General features: G+C 39.9%; 1 pseudogene; it reads right to left on the bottom strand.

Annotated features, from left to right (window-relative positions):
* LOC139161262 (uncharacterized) overlaps positions 1-22,650 on the bottom strand; it is a 103,957-nt pseudogene extending 81,307 nt beyond the window's left edge.
* Positions 22,651-22,853: the final 203 nt, after the last annotated feature.

Raw genomic sequence — 22,853 nt, 5'->3', positions numbered from 1 at the left:
ACTATTTCCGATAATTACTTTTCACCAAAATATTTTGCTGTGCTTGTGTGCAGAGGATTTCATTCTACAAGTCAACACCCCAAGTGTTGTAGCCTCGCAGGATCTATCAACAGCTTCTATTAAGAGAAAATATAATCTTGGTGAGAGGGGTGGCTAACACTTCTTTTCTGTTTCTTAGTAAAGTCTACTGCATAGAATCCCAAGCAAAGAAGCTGCATTGGCAAGGATGACACGTTCGGGATGGAAGGAGAAATAACATACTGAAGCAAGCAAAACAAGGTAAAATGAATGACAACTGACAGAAAAGTAAACAAGTTGGTTTTCCTCTCCCCAAAAAGAAAAATAAAAATAAATTTTGCGTGGAAGAGGACAGTCATAAATCATAAAGTATTCTATACTGCAATATTGGATAGGGATAATATGACTGAGTTGTGCTCTGCAGAGATATACCATCTATCAAGCAATTTTGAGTGGAAATTCAAAGGCCGAGGTTAGATTAAACATTGAATGGAAGCCAATTCCTTGGAAATCAATAGATATTGTTCAAGAAGAGGATCAATCATTTTACCTACAATAATTTATATTTGTGCTAGAGGGATCAGCTTCTAATATTATAGTCATAGCACTGCATAATTAATTCGCTTTAAGGTTAAACTTATAACAAATTTCAGAGGTGATTTAATAACAAATGTCTTTGGAAAGTTAGACTTGAGTATTTTATAAAGCTGAGCTGCTTGTAAATTATTTTGAACCCAAATAGAAATTGGTTCTAATCATGAAAACCTGGCATAGAAAGTGATACCTTAAGACTCGAATGCTTTTAAGGATGGAATTTGGCAAATCCCAGCTTGTGATATTGGTCTCCTTGCTCTATCAAGAGAGATGTATATCCAATGTTATTTAAGTAGGCTTCTTGTTCAAAGAGAATTTTTTTCTTCGCTCTCTTCACCTTTACTTTACTTTTTTATTTTTGGAGAAAGAGAGACAGAGAGAAAAAAACCCTTCAGTATTGGGTTCCTACTCCACACTCTATAGTGTGCAAGCAAAAATAGAGCTATTATTATTATTATTATTATTATTATTATTATTATTATTATTATTTATTAGATTTGTATGCTGCCCTTCTCCAAAGACTCAACAAATCTAATTAATTAAAAAATTACAAACTAAAGTCCTAATATATTAAAATCAATCAGCCAATTCATTCACAAGCACTCATCAGATTTAGTAAACAAGCGGGAGGGCTTGATCTAATTGCCCCATGCCTGGTGACATAAATGAGTCTTAAGACTCTTGTGAAAGGCGAGGAGGGTGGGGGCAGTGCAAATCTCTGGAGGGAGTTGATTCCAGAGGGCCAGGGCCACCCCAGAGAAGGCTCTTCCCCTAGGCCCCACCAGATTGTCTGGCCAACGGGACCCGGAGAAGGCCAAATTTGTGGGACCTAACCAGTTGCTGGGATTCATGCGGCACACGTGACCAGTGGGCAGGCATACCCACATGAGATTTGACTTCTTTTTTTAAGAAAAAACAAATTTTTTTTTAGATTTTTATTGAACACACATAACAAAACCAAAAACAAACATTAAAAAAACACAACATACAAGAAAAAAAATGAACATTTATAGCCGCCTATCAAGGCTATTATCAAATATAATCATAATAAACACCATTTCCTAAAATATTCATATTGCTCTCTAAATGATCATCCCTCCATGCACAGAAGCAAAAAATCTCACACGCATGAGCATCCTTATATGAGATTTCGCTTCCTGCACATGTCCAGAAGCCAAATCTCATGTGGGTGTGCCCTCCTACCCACTGGTCATGGAGAGCAGCACATACAACCGTGCTGTAGCGGCGGCAACAGGGAGCCCTTGCCTGGAGAACTTGTAATGCAATGGTAAAGGTATTTTGTTGAAATCAGGAGACCCTGATTAAATCCTCAACCAACAGGTTTGAGCCTGGCATTTTCTTTCAGCCTATCCTATGTCTACAAATAGAAACAATGGTAGGATTAAATGAAGGAGATTTCTATATAAGCAGTCCTGAGCTCCTGGAAAAAAGTTGAAACAGGAATCTAACCATTGCAACAAATGAATAAATAGGGAATAAAGTTAATGTATTTTTATGAATTAATTTAAAAGGTCACTATGGTACCCAAAATTTTTACTGCCACACTGTGGGTGTGGCTTATTTTGGGGTGTGGCTTCGTGGTCATGTGACTGGGTAGGAGTGGCTTGCTGGCCATGTGATCAGGTGGGAGTGGCTTGAACGATCATCATAGTTCAAGTGAACTGTTAAGTCCTCAACTTAAAACCTTACCAGTGTCGCTCGCTGGGGTGACAATTTGTTTTGCGTTTCCCACACTCTCCTTCCTGGGTCACCCCCTGCCTCAGGCTGGGTAGGTAGGCGAATGGGTCCTACCAGAAACATAAATGCTGCCAGCGCCATTTCCACCCATGCCTTCTGTTTGCTCCACAGGCAGGAGGTGGCCACGTGAGGCTGGAGGGGAACCAGGCAGGAGAGAGGGAAGCTCGTCTGAGAGCAGGAAGGAGGAAAGAGGAAAAAAGCAAGGAGTGCAAGATGCAGCAGCAGCAACAGTGAAAAAAAGGAGAGCTGAGCAGAGACCAGTAATCCAGGAAGTGACAGCTGCCGATCAGCTAGAGCTGCACACGCATCTTCATTTCCACCGGTGGAACTGCGTTCTACTCCGTCCTGCTTACGACTCACCCCTGGTAGTACCCATTTATGGAATACCCATCTGGTACCCACCCATTATGGTACCCATTTGTTATGGGAATGTAAAGAATGGGAATGTAAAGAATCATTTTCCATTATTGTGGAACCAAGACAAAACTTTTGTTTGAGCAGGCATTTTAATTTCTCCAGTCTGTGCAGGAATTCTTTCTCTTCACTACACTGGCACTGAATTCTTGGACTATACACTTAAAATTATTGTTCAACACATTATTGAGACAAATATCTTCATAAATTAATTAAAATAGACAGATGGAATTTATTCACATGTTTTAAATCATATGACTATATTACAATGTGTGAATTGTTTGACCTGGTACTAATAAAAAGACATTTCATTAGCAAGAACCCTAGGAAGTTTTAAATAAGCATCATCCTTTGGTATTACTGTGTCTGGTGGTTCCTGCGCAATCCCACCAAGTATCATATGTTTCTCCATTTTGTAGGTGAAGATCTGCTAAGCTGAAGTGCTTTCCATCATGATGTTTGAAGTTCCTTCTGATACATTCTGCTGTCAGTTTTAGCCGTGATTTCATCTTGTAGGGGAAATTTTAGTATTACTACTAAGTGCATATCACAAATATCCTCTCAATGAACACACTTTGTCTTCTGCCTTGGTGCAGTAGCTTGGTATTTATTGTTGCTATTATCAAGGATAGAAGCAAGCTAGGACTAAGAAGAAATATCCTGACAGTTACACTTAACTGAACAATTAATCAGTGGAACAACTTTCCTCCAGAAGTGGTAAGTGCTCCAACACTGGAAGTTTTAAAGAAGAGATTAGACAATAATGTTGTCTGAAATGGTATAGGGCAGTGATGGTGAATGTCTTTTTTGCTGGGATGTCAAAAGGGCATAGACGCATGCTCACACCCATGCACCCATGCCCACACTCCTTTCACGCATGCATGCACAATCTCCCCCATGCTGTCCCCCCACGCATGCATGCAGGCCTCACTGAAGCCTCCAGACTTACAGTAGACCCATTGTGCCATTTTTTTGCTCTCCTCAGGCTTCAGGAAAGCTTTCTGAAGCCTGGGGAGGACAAAAAATGGCCTAACAGACCTACCAGAAGTTCACTATGCCTAATAGTTTATTGCTAGTCTGAATCAAGATCCTGTGTCTATCTCACCCCAAAATTTCTTCTTGTATTACTGTAAACATTTTTTCCCAATGGAAAGAGTAGATTCTTCTTAATCCAGATTTGCATCAAGCCTTTTCTGTCTTTTGCCTTTGAAAAACCATTCATGTAATTAATAATTGTGAAAATTATTTCTTGTTTAGCTTGAGGTAAAACTGGCACTCCCTAAAGCTCATAGGTAAGAAAGTGAGGGTCTTGCCTTCTCTTTCTCAAAATCCCCAAGGACAATTGGTGGGCCACTGTGTGACACAGAATGCTGGACTCATGGGCTTTGGCCTGATTCAGCATGGCTCTTCTTATGTTCTTATGTTGTTACGTTGGTGTTTGATTGTACTTGAACATATTGTTTAAATGTGCCAAAGCAGGCATCAGTCAAGACCACTGGATTCAAATGTTGATGATCATGGCATACAGAAAATTGTGAGTTAAAATGTATAGAATGTAGTGCTTCAAAGATTTCTTGAATGAATGTGTGACAATGAGAGAAGAACATAGAAAAAATGACTGAACCATAAACTCATAAATGAAATGGAATGTTGGTAAACATTTGCAAAAACACAATATTTCCCCCTTCTTTCTTTTTATCTTTCTTTCTTTCTTTCTTTCTTTCTTTCTCTTTCTTTCTTTCTTTCTATCTATCTTTCTTTCTCCCTCTCTCTGTCTCTTTCTTTCCTTTCTTCCTTTCTTCCTCCCCCCCTCTCCCTCCCTCCCCCCCTCTCACTCACACACACCATATTTGGAGATCCAAAGAATAAATGAGATGATGATTATTTGGCTATTGTTTAGACAGACTGCTTTGAATATGTGTGTTAAGCCTAAAAGCCTATTTTATGTACACATGGCAAAGGGATGAAGATAAACCTACCAGTATAATTTCATAGAAAGATTAAGAGGATTTGGGAGGAAACAAAGGTGATTTTTTTTAAATAATAATGAGGGACAGATTTTTTGGTAGGCTAAGATAAGATGTGAGGTTAAAAATGAGATGGAGGAAAAGGAAAGAAGTGAAAGAAACTAGGATTGAAATGAAACTAGGATAGAAATAGAATAACTGCAGGAAGAGAAAGTATAAGTCTCACCTGACAAAGTATTAGACACCATATTAATCTGCCAATGGAAAATAGACATAAAGAAAGTGTCAGGCCAAAGCTATTTTATTTGGATCTTTGGCCTGCCATACTTTATACTATTCTACTATGCATTTTCTACTGTGGGGAAATTGGAGAGGGGATTGTATGAGGTTGTTAGTATGTAGCCATAACAAATTCTTTCTAGGAAGCCAAGGTCATCCTTTGTCTCTGCACCTCTGCACCAACATGGAAGGAGATGAGTGGACCCTGCCAGCATGGCAAATGAAAATTGGACAACATGATGGGCTTGTGGGTGTGGGGGCAAGGATCTGAACTTTCAACTAGGTGGTGAAACCTGGAGGACTTCAGATTTGGGTTTCACCCAGAAGTACCAACATGGCTCTATTAATAAATTGGGACTTTGAGGAATACTTTGACTTGGACTCGCATTTAATTTTGGATGCTATTTGGAACGCTGACAGAAAAAAGGTATGGAATCTGCTTGGCACAAATGGAGTGTGTATGTGTTACAGAGTGGTACTGTAGTATATGGAATCATGTTATTAAGATGCCTGCAACATTAGAGTGTTGAAGTGAAAACAACTATGGATAATATTTAAAAGAATTATTGCTGCTATAAAGAAGAGTTGCAAAGAATATATCCGCAGAGCAAGGGACGTTTATTTCAGTTATTCATAAAAGTTGATTTTTGCTAAATTTTTCCTAACCAGATATAGAGAGAGGTAGTTGTTATTTGAAACAGTGACGCCTCTATTAAAAGACAGAATCTGACTCTGGATTGTACTACTGAATTCCAGAGATAGAAAGCAGTGGAAGTGATGTACCGGTGCCTGGAGGCTGTTGGGGGCTGGATGGGTGTCAACAAACTCAAACTCAATCCAGACAAGACGGAGTGGCTGTGGGTCTTGCCTCCCAAGGACAATTCTATCTGTCCATCCATTACCCTGGGGGGGGGGAATTATTGACCCCCTCAGAGAGGGTCTGCAACTTGGGTGTCCTCCTCGATCCACAGCTCACATTAGAGAAACATCTTTCAGCTGTGGCGAGGGGGACGTTTGCCCAGGTTCGCCTGGTGCGCCAGTTGCGGCCCTATCTGGATCGGGAGTCATTGCTCACAGTCACTCATGCCCTCATCACTTTGAGGTTCAACTTCTGTAACGCTCTCTACATGGGGCTACCTTTGAAAAGTGTTCGGAAACTTCAGATCATGCAGAATGCAGCTGCGAGAGCAGTTATGGGCTTCTCTAAGTATGCCCATATTACTCCAACACTCCGCAGTCTGCATTGGTTGCTGATCAGTTTCTGGTCACAATTCAAAGTGTTGGTTATGACCTATAAGGCCCTTCATGGCACCGGGCCAGAATACCTTTGGGACCGCCTTCTGCCGCACGAATCCCAGCGACTGGTTCGGTCCCACAGAGTTGGCCTTCTTCGGGTCCCGTCGACTAAACAATGTGGTCTGGCGGGACCCAGGGGAAGAGCCTTCTCTGTGGCGGCTCCGACCCTCTGGAACCAGCTCCCCCCTGAGATTAGGATTGCCCCCACCCTCCTTGCCTCTCGCAAACTCTTTAAAACCCACCTCTGCCGTCAGGCATGGGGGAACTGAAACATCTCCCCTTGCCCATGTTGTTTTGGTGTTGGATTGATTGTGTGCTTGTTTTTTAATATTCTGGGGTTGTTTTTATGAATTTCTTTTAGCTTAAATTGTAATTGGATTGGTGGGTATTGGATTTGTTACTATGTACTGTTTTGTCATTGTTGTGAGCCGCCCCGAGTCTGCGGAGAGGGGTGGCATATAAATCCAATAAATCTAATCTAATCTAATCTTTATAGTAAAATCCTTCCATGAAGAAAAAAATCTAATTGTGTCTGTAACTTTTAAAAATACATTAACTTTCCCATTGTTGGAATGGGCAAGAAAGCAATTTTATGTCTCTGCAGAGCCCTACAACCCACTAAAATGTGCTCCGTAAGACCTTTGGAAAACATGAAATTAAGTGCTACAGCAAGATGGAAAATAGGTGACAATTGCTTTATCTTTTATTTTCTAGCAGGAATATTTATAAACAGAATTGAAAGATGCTTCTCTTATCTGAAGTCTGGGTCAGCTAGCTCTCAATGGACAAATTATATTGTACCAGTTTGTTCTTACAAATTCTGTTATGCTGATATTTTTCATAAAACTGTAATTATTGCACAGAATGAAAACAAAGTAAGAGGTGACATTACGTTAACAATTTAGCAAGGATTTTTTTAGTGCTATTTTTGGCTTACACAAACATTCACTTGTTTAGATTAGGACACAAATTCGGGATGGTAAAGTAAATAAAGAGATTTCAGATGTCATTTAAGTGAAAAGTAAAGAATAATTTTGACAATTATTTTTGTGAGTCAAAATAGTTTGATGAAAAGAATGCTCCAAGATGGGGCTAAATGAAAACATAACAAATACAACATAGATAATCCTTGCTTTCTCACGTTGTCTTATTATGACTAAAAAAGAAACATTAAAAAAGATTTATGTCTCATTGAGGTAGATTAGAAACCAAGCAAATAAATACCTGTGTTTTTAAATACATTTTCATATCTTTTGTCTCAAAGGTCAAATACACATATATATGTACAAAACTGTAATGATGTTACCATTTTTTACCCACCAAGTATGCATTTCTGTTTTATAGTGAAATTTTACCTGGATACTCTATAGTCTATTTAATTGAAAGGGTCTTCCAAATAAATGCCTACAGCAGAGTTGTTTTCTAGGGACAATGATAAACATGTCAAATAAGTAGCTTTTAAAATGTGCCTAGCATGCCAATCAAGGCATGGTGTTGCTAATTACTCAACAGATGCAGCATCTCCACTGAAGTCCATAATGCCTTAATGGTTTGTGACCAGTGCCATCCAGAGAACTTTATGTACAAATATGCATACTAATGGTATATTTATGCCCGGGATTGTCCCTATCATTAGAATGAGACATCTCTGAGGCACCAGATAGATAAAGTGGTGGCAATTTGATGCACATGAGAGAATTACATGTAAAAGATGGCCTATTCTCATTCTCCTCAATTAATCTGATGTTACTAAATGTACCAGAAAGTGCTATCCCTATACATGCAAACAAGATTCAGTGTCCAATTCTATCACAATATTTAAGTGAAACGGAAAACTCTAAAATCATCTTTTTCTTGCTAAAAATCAATCGAAATGAGTGGACTAGATAGTGAAGATTCACTAAATTTGTTTATATTGTTAAAGGTTGGAAGTCACTTCTTTATTTTTTTTCCATTTCATTGTTATATTCTTACATTTTTTTTGGCCATAAACATATATTCATGCAACTCTAGAATAGCTGGTCAAATGAAATCCAGCATGGCTTAAGGATTTGTCCATAATCAGGATCAAAGTACCTATTTTTACTATTAAACTGCATATGTGGAAGAAGAAAGAAATCAACTTGGCTTCTTTTTTAAGTGTTTTATGATATATAGGAGTTAGGGAATCTGGTAACTTGTCATGCTGGCTGTTTCATCTTTTGGAGCCTCTTATGATAGATGTTGGAAGAGGAGGAGGAGGTGGTGGTGGTGGTTGAGGAGGAAGAGGACGACTAGGGGAAACGTGATAGCAGTGTTCCAATATCTCAGGGTTTGCCACAAAGAAGAGGGAGTCAAACTATTCTCCAAAGCACCTGAAGGTAGAACAAGGAGCAATGGGTGGAAACCAATCAAAGAGAGAAGCAACTTAAAGCTAAAGGAGAATTTTCCTGACAGTTAGAACAATTAAACTGTGGACCAGCTTGCCTCCATAAGTTGTGAAAACAAAGATGTTCAATAACCGTTTGTCTGAAGTGGTGCAGGATTTCCTGCCTAAGTAGGGGGGTTGGACTAGAAGACAGATCTCCAAAGTCCCTTCCAACTCTGTTGGGAGGAGGGGGAGGAGGAGGAGGAGGAGGAAGAAGAAGAAGAAGAAGAAGAAGAAGAAGAAGAAGAAGAAGAAGAAGAAGAAGAAGAAGAAGAAGAAGAAAGCAAACATATCTAATAATCCTGCCTCCTATTTTCCCTACCACAACAATTTATGAGAGGAGTTGGGCTGAGAAAAAAATTTACTGGTCACTGAGCCAACTTTTATGTTAAAGGGAGGTCTAGAACTCACCATCTCCGAGTTCCTAGGAGGGCGCCTTAACCTCTACATCAAACTGGCTACTTATATGGATTGTTCCCTAATATATTGCTAGAATTATGCTGGTAGTTACATATTATATGGCCAATGAACAGGCAGATTGCTTGCATGCACATATTTAAAACTTCTCCACACATAACCCATTGCTCCTGATTAAATCCCTGGACTTTCCATCAAGGAGATAGAGTTCAGTGGAAGATTGCCTATGTCACACAAATGTGCTCCAAAATTCATTGCCATCTTTTATCCCTGGTAATTATGCTCTGGTTTAGAACTGATTTTCTCATATACTTACTATTATTTGATAAGGGAAAATTACAGGAGTCACAGTGAATGTCATTTATCTGTTCATTTATTTTCCTGACCTACCCCCCAAATAAGACCTATTTAAGTGCCTGTGCAGCTGGTTCCCACCATTTCCTCTATTCTATTCTGGTTCCTAAATGACAGTTAATGTCATTTGTCTAGCGTGTTTCCCCCAAAATAAGACCTATTTAAGCGCCTGTGCAGTCAGTTCCCACTATTTCCTCTGGTCCCCACCATTTCCTCTATTCTATTCTGGTTCCTAAATGACAGTTTGTCATTTGTCTAGCATGTTTTCCCCAAAATAAGACCTACCCCCAAAATAAGACCAATTTAAGCACCTGTGCAGTGAGTCCACCATTCCCTCTAGATAACACTAGGTGAAGAGGCAAAGTCGGAGGAAGGAAAGGAGGGAGGAACATGCTGCATGAGCTCCACACACAGCTGTCATCCAAGTGAAACAGTCTCATGGTGGCTTCTCCCGCAACTCTAGCCACCACACCCCTTCTTCTGTTAATAGTGGCTGCAAAAAGAGCGGTAGGCCCAGTGACATCCCTCACCCCTCCCTCCTTACCTAACAATGTGATGACCACAGCAGGGCATCCCACCATTCATGAAGTAGCTACTTCGCTAGTGCTGCTCAGGCCACCGCCTCCAGCAAGCGGCTGCAAAAGCGGCAGGAGGCCAAGCAGTGCACCCATGCACCCTTGGCCTCTTCATTGCTTCTCATGCAGAGTGCGGAGAGGTGATGAGTGAGGCTGGGTGGGGAGTTACTCCATAGAATTCAAGAACGGAATCATGGAGGGGGGAGAAAACGACTTAGACGAGGGACTAGAAGGGCAACTGATCAAATTTGCAGACGACACCAAGCTGGTGGGGGTAGCCAATACCCTAGAAGACTGGCTCAAATTACAGAAAGACCTAGACAGACTAACACAGTGGGCCCACACCAACAAAATGATGTTTAATATCGACAAGAGCAAAGTCCTTCACCTAGGCAGAAAAAAACCTGGACACACATACAACCTGTGAGAAACCCCTCTTAGCAGTAGCGACTGCGAAAGAGACCTCGGAGTCTTGGTGGACAAACAACTAAACATGAGCCAACAATGTGCAGCAGCTAAAAAAGCCAACACAATCCTAAGCTGCATCAACATACACTCCAGTACCAGGGAAGTCTTAATACCACTCTACTACGCCCTGGTCCGACCACACCTGGAGTACTGTATTCAGTTCTGGTCACCACCCTTCAAAAGAGACATTGAAACTTTGGAGAAGATGCAAAAAAGAGCAACCAAGATGATTAAGGGATTGGAAACCAAGACTTACGAAGAGAGACTGAGGGAACTGGGCATGGATAGCCTAGAGAAAAGGAGGGCCAGAGCATACATGATAGCAGTCTACAAGTATACGAGGAGATGTCACAGAGAGGAGGGGATCACTTTATTCTTCAGGGCACCAGAGGGCCGGACGAGGAACAACAGCTGGAAGCTGACTAAGGAGAGATTCAACATGGAGATAAGGAGGAACTTCCTGACAGTCAGAGCGATCAACCAATGGAACAACCTACCAGCGGACGTTGTGAACTCCAACACTCTGGACATTTTAAAGAGAAGATTGAACTGCCACTTGACCGGTGTACTATAAGGTTCCTGCTTGGGCAGTGGGTTGAACTCGATGGCCTTGGGAGAAGTGGGAGAAGATGTTGGATCTCCGTTTGGCCTGAAAATGAAGAGCAGAGTACAATAACTTCAGACAACAGGTACACGAGGGTAATGCTAAGAAACGCAAGTGTGGATCAGGTTGGCAACCATTATTTCCTGAACTTGAAGATAGTATCTCTGAATGGATCACTGATAAGAGAGCAAAGGCTTTAGTTGTATGCAGGGCTGATATCCAAGAATATGCCCTTGAAATAGCACCACAGTTCCAAATTCCCCAGGAACAATTCAAAGCTTTTCAACACTGTCTGGATGGCTTCCTTCAGTGATGTGAACTGTCTCTGAGGAGATCCACCTCGCTATTCAAGCTGGAAGATGCCAAAATTGTCAAACCTGAACTTGCATTCAAGTCCTTTGTTGATGGCATTCACTTTTCCAAGTACCAGCTCTCCGATATGATTGCTATGGATAAAACTGTCATGTTTATGGGCCAAGGAGTTCAAACAATAATTGATCAGAGGAGTGCCACATCAATTTTTATCCCCTCCACTGGATATGAAAGTGCACATCTTATATTTATTTATTTATTTATTTATTTATTTATTTATTTATTTATTTATTTATTTATTTATTTATTTATTTATTTATTTATTTATTTATTTATTTATTTATTTATTTATTTATTTATTTATTTATTTATTTATTTATTTATTTATTTATTATTTATTTATTTATTTATTTTTTATTTATTTATTTATTTATTTATTTATTTATTTATTTATTTATTATTTAGATTTGTATGCCGCCCCTCTCCGAAGACTCGGGGCGGCTCACAACAGAATAGAACAAATCATAAATAATCAGAAAACTTTAAAATTTATACAAGCTTTAAAAGAACCCCATAAACTAACAGACGCACACACAAACATACCATGCATAAATTAAACATGCCCGGGGGAGGTGTTTCAGTTCCCCCATGCCTGACGGCAGAGGTGGGTTTTAAGGAGTTTACGGAAGGCAGGGAGAGTAGGGGCAGTCCTAATCTCTGGGGGGAGTTGGTTCCAGAGAGTCGGTGCCGCCACAGAGAAGGCTCTTCCCCTGGGGCCCGCCAACCGACATTGTTTAGTTGACGGGACCCGGAGAAGGCCCACTCTGTGGGACCTAATTGGTCACTGGGATTCGTGCGGCAGTAGGCGGTCTCAGAGATATTCTGGTCCAGTGCCATGAAGGGCTTTAAAGGTCATAACCAACACTTTGAATTGTGACCGGAAATTGATCGGCAGCCAATGCAGACTGCGGAGTGATGGTGAAACATGGGCATACCTGGGTAAGCCCATGACTGCTCTCGCAGCTGCATTCTGCACGATCTGAAGTTTCCGAACACTTTTCAAAGGTAGCCCCATGTAGAGAGCATTACAGTAGTCGAACCTCGAGGTGATGAGGGCATGAGTGACTGTGAGCAATGAGTCCCGGTCCAGATAGGGCCGCAACTGGTGCACCAGGCGAACCTGGGCAAACGCCCCCCTCGCCACAGCTGAGAGATGGTTTTCTAATGTGAGCTGTGGATCGAGGAGGACGCTCAAGTTGCGGACCCTCTCTGAGGGGGTCAATAATTCCCCCCCCAGGGTGATGGATGGACAGATGGGATTGTCCTTGGGAGGCAGAACCCACAGCCACTCCGTCTTATCCGGGTTGAGTTTGAGTTTGTTGACACCCATCCAGGCCCCAACAGCCTCCAGGCACCGGCACATCACTTCCACCGCTTCGTTGACTGGGCATGGGGTGGAGATGTAAAGCTGGGTATCATCGGCATATTGATGATACCTCACCCCATGTCCTTGGATGATCTCACCCAGCGGTTTCATGTAGATGTTAAATAGCAAGGGGGAGAGGACCGACCCCTGAGGCACCCCACAAGGGAGAGACCTTGGAGCCGACCTCTGACCCCCCACTAACACCGACTGCAACCGGCCAGAGAGGTAGGAGGAGAACCACTGGAGCACAGTGCATATATGCATATTGACAATTCGGCTGGATGGCAGCAAAGCCCCACCTTAAATAACCACCAAAGGCAAGAAGGAAAAAATTGAAAGGGTTTCAGAGATTTATGTCCTTGAAACTGAAAAAGTCTGGTGCACCCAAGGAGCTAGTAGGAAGTGGGCTGAATTAATGGTGCCACTTGTTGGCCAAAGAATTATGGTAGTCTGGGATCCCTCATCATACCAAAGACATAAAAGCAGGTGACAGGGACAGGAGGTACTCTTTTAAGGAGACCTCTGTTGCTAGACGTCAGGGACCAATGGTTTTAAACAAAATGGAGTCACAAGAAATTCAGACTGGAATTCTGAATGTGAAGAGTTTTGACACTGTTCCAGAAGAATATGACATGACTGTAGAATACTAAATTGTTGGGTTCGAATAAATTGTTGAATTTGAATAAATTGATTGTTGTATCATACATAAGTACAGTGGTATCTCTACCTATGAACACCTCTACTTACTAACTTTTCTAGATAAGAACCGGGTGTTCAAGATTTTTTTTGCCTCTTCTCAAGAACCATTCTCCACTTACAAACTCGAGCCTCCAAAACTGTAACCGGAAAAGGCAGGGAGAAGCCTCTGTGGGGCCTCTCTGGGAATTTATTTATTTATTTATTTATTAGATTTGTATGCCGCCCCTCTCCATAGACTCAGGGCGGCTAACAACAATAATGAAACAACATGTAACAAATCTAATATTTAAAATAATTTTAAAAACCCTTATTTAAAAAAAACCAAACATACACACAAGCATACCATGCATAAATTGTATAGGCCTAGGGGGAAGGGAATATCTCAGTTCCCCCATGCCTGACGACAAAGGTGGGTTTTAAGGAGCTTACAAAAGGCGATGAGGGTGGGGGCAATTCTGATCTCTGGGGGGAGTTGATTCCAGAGGGTCGGGGCCGCCACAGAGAAGGCTCTTCCCCTGGGTCCTGCCAAATGACATTGTTTAGTCAACGGGACCCGGAGAAGGCCAACTCTGTGGGACCTAACTGGTCACTGGGATTCGTGTGGCAGAAGGCGGTCCCGGAGATATTCTGGTCCAATGCCATGAAAGAATCTCCTGGGAGGAAACAGGACTGGAAAAGGTGGTGAGAAGCCTCCATGGGGCCTCTCTAGAAATCTCCTGGGAGGAAACAGAGCCTCCACCCTCCCTGTGATTTCCCCAATCACATGCATTATTTGCTTTTACATTGATTCCTATGGGAAAAAATGCTTCTTCTTACAAACTTTTCTACGTAAGAACCTGGTCACTGAACGAATTAAGTTTGTAAGTAGAGGCACCACTGTATTGTGGTTTCCCTGTGTGTGGGTTTGGGGTTTGCCATTGGGATAGCCGTGGGGATGGCGGGGAGGGGGGTAATGGTGGCTGGGATTTGCAATGAGGCAAAAATGAGTTTTGCCTTATTTTACAACCTTTCCTGACAGTTGTCAAGGTAGTTACTGCAGTCGTTAAGCAGCAACCATTAACAGAAGAATGAGCATGATGGCTAGGTTTATGAGAGCTGCTGCTGCAAGGCTGTTCTGTGTGAATGGCAGCTGTATATGGGGCGCATGGGGCATGTTCCTCCCCCCTTACTTCCTGGTCTTGCCTCCTCACCTTGTGATATCTGCACAGCAAATGAGTAGGCCCAGCTACTCTTTTCACAGCCACTATTACCAGAAGAAGGGGTGCAGTGTGGGAGTGGCCACCACGAGGCTGTTCCATGGGGGAGGCAAATGTTTGTGGGGTGGGTGGGATGTGTTCTTCTTCCCTCCCCCCCCCCCCCCGGATATCACCTTGTCAGCTTATCTTCTGTGCCCAGCAAGCAACAAGGAAGCCAAATCATGCGTGGGCCTCCTGTTGCTTTTGCGATTGAAAAGGTGGTCTGAGCGGCATCCGCTGCTTTGTGGCTTGCTGTGATGATCACACCATTAGATAAGGAGGTTGCAAGGCGCATCACTGGGCCTCCTGTTGCTTTTCCACTGCAAAAGTGACCATATTTGTTGGAGGTGGTGGCCGGAGCAGCACCTGCGAAACAGCTGCTTCATGGATGGTGGGATAGCCTGCTGAGGCCCTTTGTGAAGCTGGCATGAGGAGCACTCCCCTGCCTTCTAAAGGTACATGGAGGAGGGAATAAGACCTTCCCAAAAACAAGGCCAATAAGACCCAGTCTTATTTTGGGGGACACACAGTATGAACATGTAATTCACAGAATATATCTAGAAAGTGGTTTGAACTTTAAGCACATTCATGTAAGCCACTACTACTACAAATTTTGCTAATGCTTATATAGGAATAAAACACTTGCATTTTAAGCTAGTTATTATATGAATATTCTAAATCATTCTGTGGAATTAACATTACCATTGTGGATCAGACAAATAAACAGCAGTGATACATAGAATTTAACACTGCTTAAAAGACGCAAAGTGCATATATGCTTGATACAAAGGAGTGAAATTCATTTTATTAGGGCCAAGAACTAATTTGGTGTCAGCCTGGGGTGGAGGTGCTGATGGAACATTACTGCCCACCAATTTTTATTAATATGTTTTTCAAAATCTTCTTGAATGACATGTTCACTCTGTTCTGTTGGCATTCCTGAGATTTGTTTGCCTGTGTTTTCTGAAATGTCTCTACAAGGTTGCGTGTGTTTCAACTCTGCCCTTGTAATATTATTTCCAACTAATTATATCAATAGAAAGAGCTGAGTGCAAATATGATTTTAGCAGTTTATAATAAGAAAAATGTTTGTGCATATATTAAGACCAAGCACTGTTCTATCAATTATTATTAGCAAGAACTCCACCTACTGGTTCAAAACAGGATAGCAAGTTTTTTTTACAAAAGGTTCTCAAAAGGGATTAGTTATTTTTTAATAAAGCATTTCAATAAAGAAATTGTTGCCAGTATAAAACCCAAGCTGTTGTATATTTGTACAATACGATCCAAATTCGGGTATTTCATGTCTTTGAGTTTTGATTCCAACTCATTAAAAGTGGGTCCTTTTCACCAATTACCCTCCTAAATATGCTTTCTGACCACATGTAAGAGTGTGGGAAAGATGTACTATTTAGATCAGTTATGTGAATAGAAATTCATTCACTGTTTTAGCTGAAAATGGATGGCATACAGGAGTGACTCTACAAATATGATTTTTTAAAAGACACCGAAATCCCTTTATTGCAGCCATACTTTTCTCCCCTCGCTTTTCAAGCTTTGCTTTGATATCTTAGATGTATGACTGTAATAGCAATTCATAAGTATGCAAAATACTAACAAAAATGCAGCTTTTTGAATCCATGGGGGAATATATATAACATACCAGTAGAACTGAGAATGTAAGTTTAGGTTCACAAAGAATTATTGCATTTATATGTAGGTATTTTTATAGCCATATACATTAAGACTGAGAAGGTAGTGGGAAATTGGAGGGGGGGATACTGAGTGGGAGAAGGCTGTTAGCATCCTCCTGAGTAGTATAGAGAAAGCACCATGTAGTATTATGAATGAATATCCATTCTTCAAAAAGTTCAAAGCCGAGAGGATTTTAGGAAAACTACAAAGAATCAACATTGGATAGAACCAGTGGAGGAGCTGGCACTTGGGTCTGATGAAAGCTGTGTAATATAGAAATCATTGAATAGTGTACAAGGGTATGAGAATATCCAAAGATATTCTGAACAAATGGGGCTATATGGTCGCTTCTGCTCTTTGCCATATAACTGCACATATATATGTATACATAGCCTTTGTGTACTCTTGAAGATCTCGTGACAATGCAACAATGCAATTAATGTCGATAGTTTCTGGACCAAATTTGTAACATTTTCATCTTGCATTTTATATTTTAATTTTTTTTATGTCGTGCCTTGTTTAAATTCTTCTGACATGAATACACAAAATGATCAGTCATGGAGCATGGTGGCCATTGACATGGGCCAAATATGCAATACTATCCTCATTAACAGTGGGTCAGTAGATGAATTGGAGACTGCCTGAATATGTGTGGCTTTGTGTGGCTCAGATTAGACCAGTGTTTCTCAATTATTTTCTGTTACGCCCCCCTTAGGAAGAAGTAAACATTTTGCACACACGCGCGCACAAACTCTTCACTGGGATGATATTCAGCATGTTTTTGCGGAAAAAAATCAAGGGCTTATCAGCATGGTTGGGGTGTAATGTGTTTAAGTCATGTCTTAATTTATTTGGCTTCATGCTGTCCGCTGCCAACATTTTTAGATACAGTAAACATATCAGTCTTTCCTCATCTTCCACCATAGTCACAGTGAAGTCACGCGCCACATACGCTTTGTCATATTTCCTCATGTTAGCTTTTGGGAGACTTATGTTTGTCTCATTATCTCCATCTCTCTCCTCCTTTCTTTTCATAACTGTTAAATATTTTTCCATGGTGTCTCTTATGGGCTTGTTGTATGCATTCCATATCTCCTACTCTGTGCCGTATGCTGTTGTTTGGTGCAAAAAGCTCCTACTCCCTGCAGCAAAAAAAGCACGTCCCTTGGGATCATGCATCCCCCCCCCAGTATCACTCCGTGTCCCCCCCAGGGGGGCACGCCCCACTATTTGAGAAACACTGAATTAGACTGTAGTGGTTTTCAAGATGCTATAGCAATCTGAACTACAAAAATAGGGAATATTTGCATAGAATAAAATCAGACATACAGCCAAATCATATGCTGTACCTCTCATGGAGTTAGAACAGAGTAGGCAAGCTCCTATCTTATATAGTGATTGCCTCTGTATGGCTTATCTGGAAAATAAAGTGTCTTTTTGCTTTACATTTGCATTTTTATTATTCAGAATGGGTTTTATTTAATTTCTTAACTGCATATTGCCCGTATAATTTCCTTAGTTTTCTTCAAGAGAATAAAATGCTATACAAAAAAACAAGAATAACTCTACTGATGGCACTGTGAACTAGAACCTCAATTGCTCTTAATGCTTATACCTATGAAAATGCTTCCCCTCCCTCTAATGTGTGTGTATATTGTACTTCTCACCCTATAAGCAGTGATGGGCTTCTACGGGTATGGACAGGTACACAGTACTGGTAGCAAAATTTGGAGCTCCACCCAAGAGCAATAATAATAATAATAATAATAATAATAATAATAATAATAATAATAATAATAATAAAAAATAATAATAAATAATAATAAATAATAATAAATAATAATAAATAATAAATAATAAATAATAAATAATAATAATAATAATAATAATAATAATAATAATAATAATAATAAAGACTCATGTTGGTTCATTCAGCTAAACAATAGTTTATTAATTTCCATCAACATCTACTATGGATCATGCTATCCTTCTGTCTTCTGAAGATTCTCGGGAATCAAAATTCCCCGCCATGCCTTGTTGTTTTTATAGGAGATGTATACAGTTTGGGGAGAAAAGTAAGAACTGCTACAACTCACTTTGATATATTGCATTGAGTTTGCATAATTATATTTTCTATGTGCACTGAGAAGTGGGCACTCCATTCAACCACTTTATATAGAAGAAAAACAATATATATTTACCCTCAATCCTATGTGGTTTATAATGGGATAGGTTATCACCTGGTATGAAACAATGCAATGTGACAAAGAAAATATAGAACCCAGAACACTATTTCTTAGTGTTTATTCAAGGTGTTGCATATTTTAAAAACAGCTATTAAAAGATACCACAATATCAGTAGTTTGCATAAATATGTATCACATTCAATTTTAATATAGAAGTCTCAAAAAACAAGTCACCCATTAGCATATTTACTTCAAAATTGCAAAGCAACTGAAGAATTTAAGAACACAACTAGATAACAAAATTTACCTGACCTTTCAAAGCTCAACAAAACAAGACAGAAGGTCTCCTTCAAAGGGTGTATCATCTATATGTTTGGAGGCTGTGAAGCCCATATGTTCTATAAAACTGTTGCATCTCAAAGTTATAATAATATGCAATAAGGTGCCAGAACCAATTATGATATTTCATACGATCCAGCAGAGTCAAGAAAAATACACAGGGTCAGTTTTACTGGCTTCAGCTCTTACGATGCACAATGCTTGGGATTATAGTGTAATATCAGGTTACTGCCGAAGATTTCCTTATGCTGTCAGTTATGCTCACAGATGACTATACAAAAATAAAAAAAATGAAATGGTACATTTTTGTTTGGGACAAAGATTGTAGGCTATTTAATTTATTAATTACCACAAAGATTTAGCAGCATTAGAACAGCTCTTCCAATGAGGTGCAGATAATTCTATGAGTATAGTGACTCCTAGAATTTCCACTAGTCTGAGACCTCTACTCTGAAGGCTAGGCATTCTCAGTGCTTTAATACTAACACCTTAAAAGGAACTCAAAATGCAGACTATTAGATTAATGCAATTTATGGTGGAAGGAAGGGAGGAAGGCAGGCAGGCAGGCAGGAAGGAAGGAAAGAAAGAAGGAAGGAAGGAAGGAAAGAAGGATGGAAGGAAGGAAAGAAAGAAAGAAGGAAGGAAGGAAGGAAGGAGCATACATTTCAAATCTTAAAGGAGGAAAGCAGTGTGATTAGTTCACTCTGAATGATAGCATCAGAGCCAAATAGTGTGGAAAAAGAAGACACTTAGGTCTAAGTGTAAACAGTCATAATTTATTTACTGTGACATCTTTTAAACACAAGGAGTGACTGTTTTAAAGACCAGCTACCATCTCTTAACCAAGGTCAACTGTTTGACATTGATCCAGGCCCATTTTCACCCTGTGAAATCTATCCAAAATATGGTTTGGGGAAGAAAGGGACAATTTTGTGAGGATATTGTGTTTAAGTGTACATGTAAGAATGACATGCATATAATAGGCAATACTTTTTTTCCACAGAGCTAATTAGGTGAAATCTTTTACTTATTGCCTATCAGTACCAAATATTCACATGCATATGAGCTAAGGGAATATAACACCCAACTCTCAAATTCTGCATGTCTAGAAGGAAGTAAATTCTGCTCTCCATATCTTAAAAGTACAAATGTAATTGCTGTAGGAAATGATTTTCTGCCCTTTGTTATTGGAGCATTGCTAGTTTAGGCCCATGTTTGCCTGTGTATGTTTACAGCATCTGTCAGCCGATACATGAGAAACAAGAAGAGTATTGTAAACTGATCCTGCAGCTTTTGCTGAATATTTAATGCAGTCTGTTTCAAAGAAAAGCACAAACATTCTACTTTTTCCAATTGCTTGTCTTCCTTGCCCTTTTCTAATATTCTCCTGGGAGAGATGGGTTTTCGAACTTGGGCATTGCAAGTGCCCATTTACTACAAGATCTTTACTTCCCAGTCTTGGCTTTCTTTCTGTCTCCTCAAACTGAATTTATTTCATTTTAGCCACCTTAGATTAGACTTGTGTGTATATATTTTCAGGACAATTGGATTGCCTCTATAGATTTTTAAATAACTTTTGAGATCACAATCAGAAATATGTAAACTGTTGTGTTGTTCCACCAGGCAGTCATGGAACACATACTTTAAACGTGGATCACTCAGTCCTATAAAATGATCTTTAAATGAGACAACGAGAATATAAGTAGATTAAAGTGGCCAATAATGGGGAAACAAGTGCCCATTCAAAGAGCAATTGTAAGAAATTTAAGCCTCAGGAAGTTGCATTATACATTTTATTAAATTGAGGGTATATTCACCCTTCTTGTGGGTTGAAATTTGAACCAGTATTTTCTGTCTTTGGTTGCTTTACTTTAAGATTCCTTAATGGGCAGAAGATGTAATGCATAATATCATATGGCTTGCTTTAAGTTTTCAACTTAGTATCTCCAAAGTTGTAATTTAATATAAATTGACATATGTTCCATAAACAGCTGTTCTTTCATATAAAACAATATCTGGCCTGAAATGATTGTGTGAGGCCCCTAGGACTCCTGCAACATTCAGCTGCTTTGTCGCTTTAACCTTATTTGCAGGAGAAAGCATCTAATTTTAAGCAGCACTACCATTTAGCACTATGTAAAATGCTGGCTTTCAAGAAACAGAGTCAACTTGTATTTATATAGTTGTCCTGCTGCTTTTTCAATAATCAGGAGAATGGGAAATAAGGCCGAACATCCGATTCACATACATGCACAAAGAATTGGTGCCTACTTAAGTTCTTTATAAAAGGCCATCAAAAATATTATAACCACCTCATAAAAATAGTCTTATCAGTGTCTTACAGCAGGGGAAAAAAAACAGTGTCAAGGAAATTGCTTTCAAAACTCCATGTGGCAAATGTACTGAGTTACTGTCTACTTCGGTAGCAACTGCTAGTGGGGGGTGAGAAAGGGAAAGGGGCAACAGTTTCCCAGAATGCAAGGAAACAATACAAATTTATTTGCTGTTCTTCAGGTAAGAGTATATATTGTCAACAGTTCTATACTGCTGTTTGGAGGCTTCTTCAAGAAACAGAGCTTCCAGGTCACTAATCATGCTGTTGTTTGGCTGCTTAGAGAGGGAAACTAAACCACACAATAAAAGATTACTTCAACAATCTTTTAGAAAATTAGTTCCAATGATTTCTCATGAATGCAGTGAAGATTCATAAACATACAGCTATTTCAAGATCAACTTTATTAATCAGGTTTGAAATTGAAGGCATCTTAGATAGCATGCTTACAGAATAGAATTATTTATTGGCTAAGTGTGATTGGGCATGCAAGGAATTTGTCTTTGATGCATATACTCTCAGTGTACATAAAAGAAAAAGATACATTTGTCAAGGATCATGAGGTACAACACTTAATGATTGTCATAGGGGTCAAATAAACAATGAAGAAACAATCAATATTAATAAAAATCTTAATATCTTATATATATATATTACTTGGTTTGCATGTTGAATTTACATCCAATCTTTTCTCCAGAGATTCAAGATAGTATCTCAGTGTTTTCCTCAAACTACCTTGTGAGGTAAATTCAAGAGTGAAAGAAAAAGACCGCCTTGAGATGAATAGCCTCAAGACATCCCGACTTTCCTTAGTACTCCATCTTTTATATCTCATTGGTGCTAAGTTTTTGACAACCATCAGAATGTTAATGCTTTTTCTCATCACATGATTGACTATTAAATCTTTACAAGTTAATTGGGAACTAAAAGCTTGTCAAGTCATTTAATGGCTTTAGCATTTGAACAAATATTGTGTGAGCTGAACAGGTTAAATTTTCTTTAATTAACAACTCCATTGAATTAACCAGGGGTGGGTCCTTCCCAGTTCGGACCGGATCGCCCAAACTGGTAGCAACCCACTGGTGATGTCACAATGGTGTCACTGGTGGGCACTGCCATCTTTTTTCTTGTTGGGGGGGGATTTTTTTCAAACTTTTGACTGTTTGGAAGTTTTTTCTTCTGCCGCTGCTTGAAGAAGGCCCTCCTGTCCATCCCCGGGTTTATACTTACCTTTATTCCTTTGCTTGAAGCACAGCTGATAAGCTCATCAGCCATGTTTTGGGCTGATTATAGCTACCGAGCAGGCACGGGAGCAGAATTGCATGAGGAAGATGCATGTGTGCAAGTGAGTGGAGTGAACGTGCATGCGGGAAACATCACATTTCTATACACACTGCAGCATTCCAACAAGTTTGTTTATTTATTTATTATTTATTTATTAATCAGATTTGTATGCCGCCCCTCTCCGCAGACTCGGG

The sequence above is a fragment of the Erythrolamprus reginae genome, chromosome 1 (assembly GCF_031021105.1).
Source record: "Erythrolamprus reginae isolate rEryReg1 chromosome 1, rEryReg1.hap1, whole genome shotgun sequence".
Classification (NCBI taxonomy): domain Eukaryota; kingdom Metazoa; phylum Chordata; class Lepidosauria; order Squamata; family Dipsadidae; genus Erythrolamprus; species Erythrolamprus reginae.
Note: the sequence above shows the minus strand (reverse complement) of the source record. Positions and strands in the feature narration are given on the sequence as shown.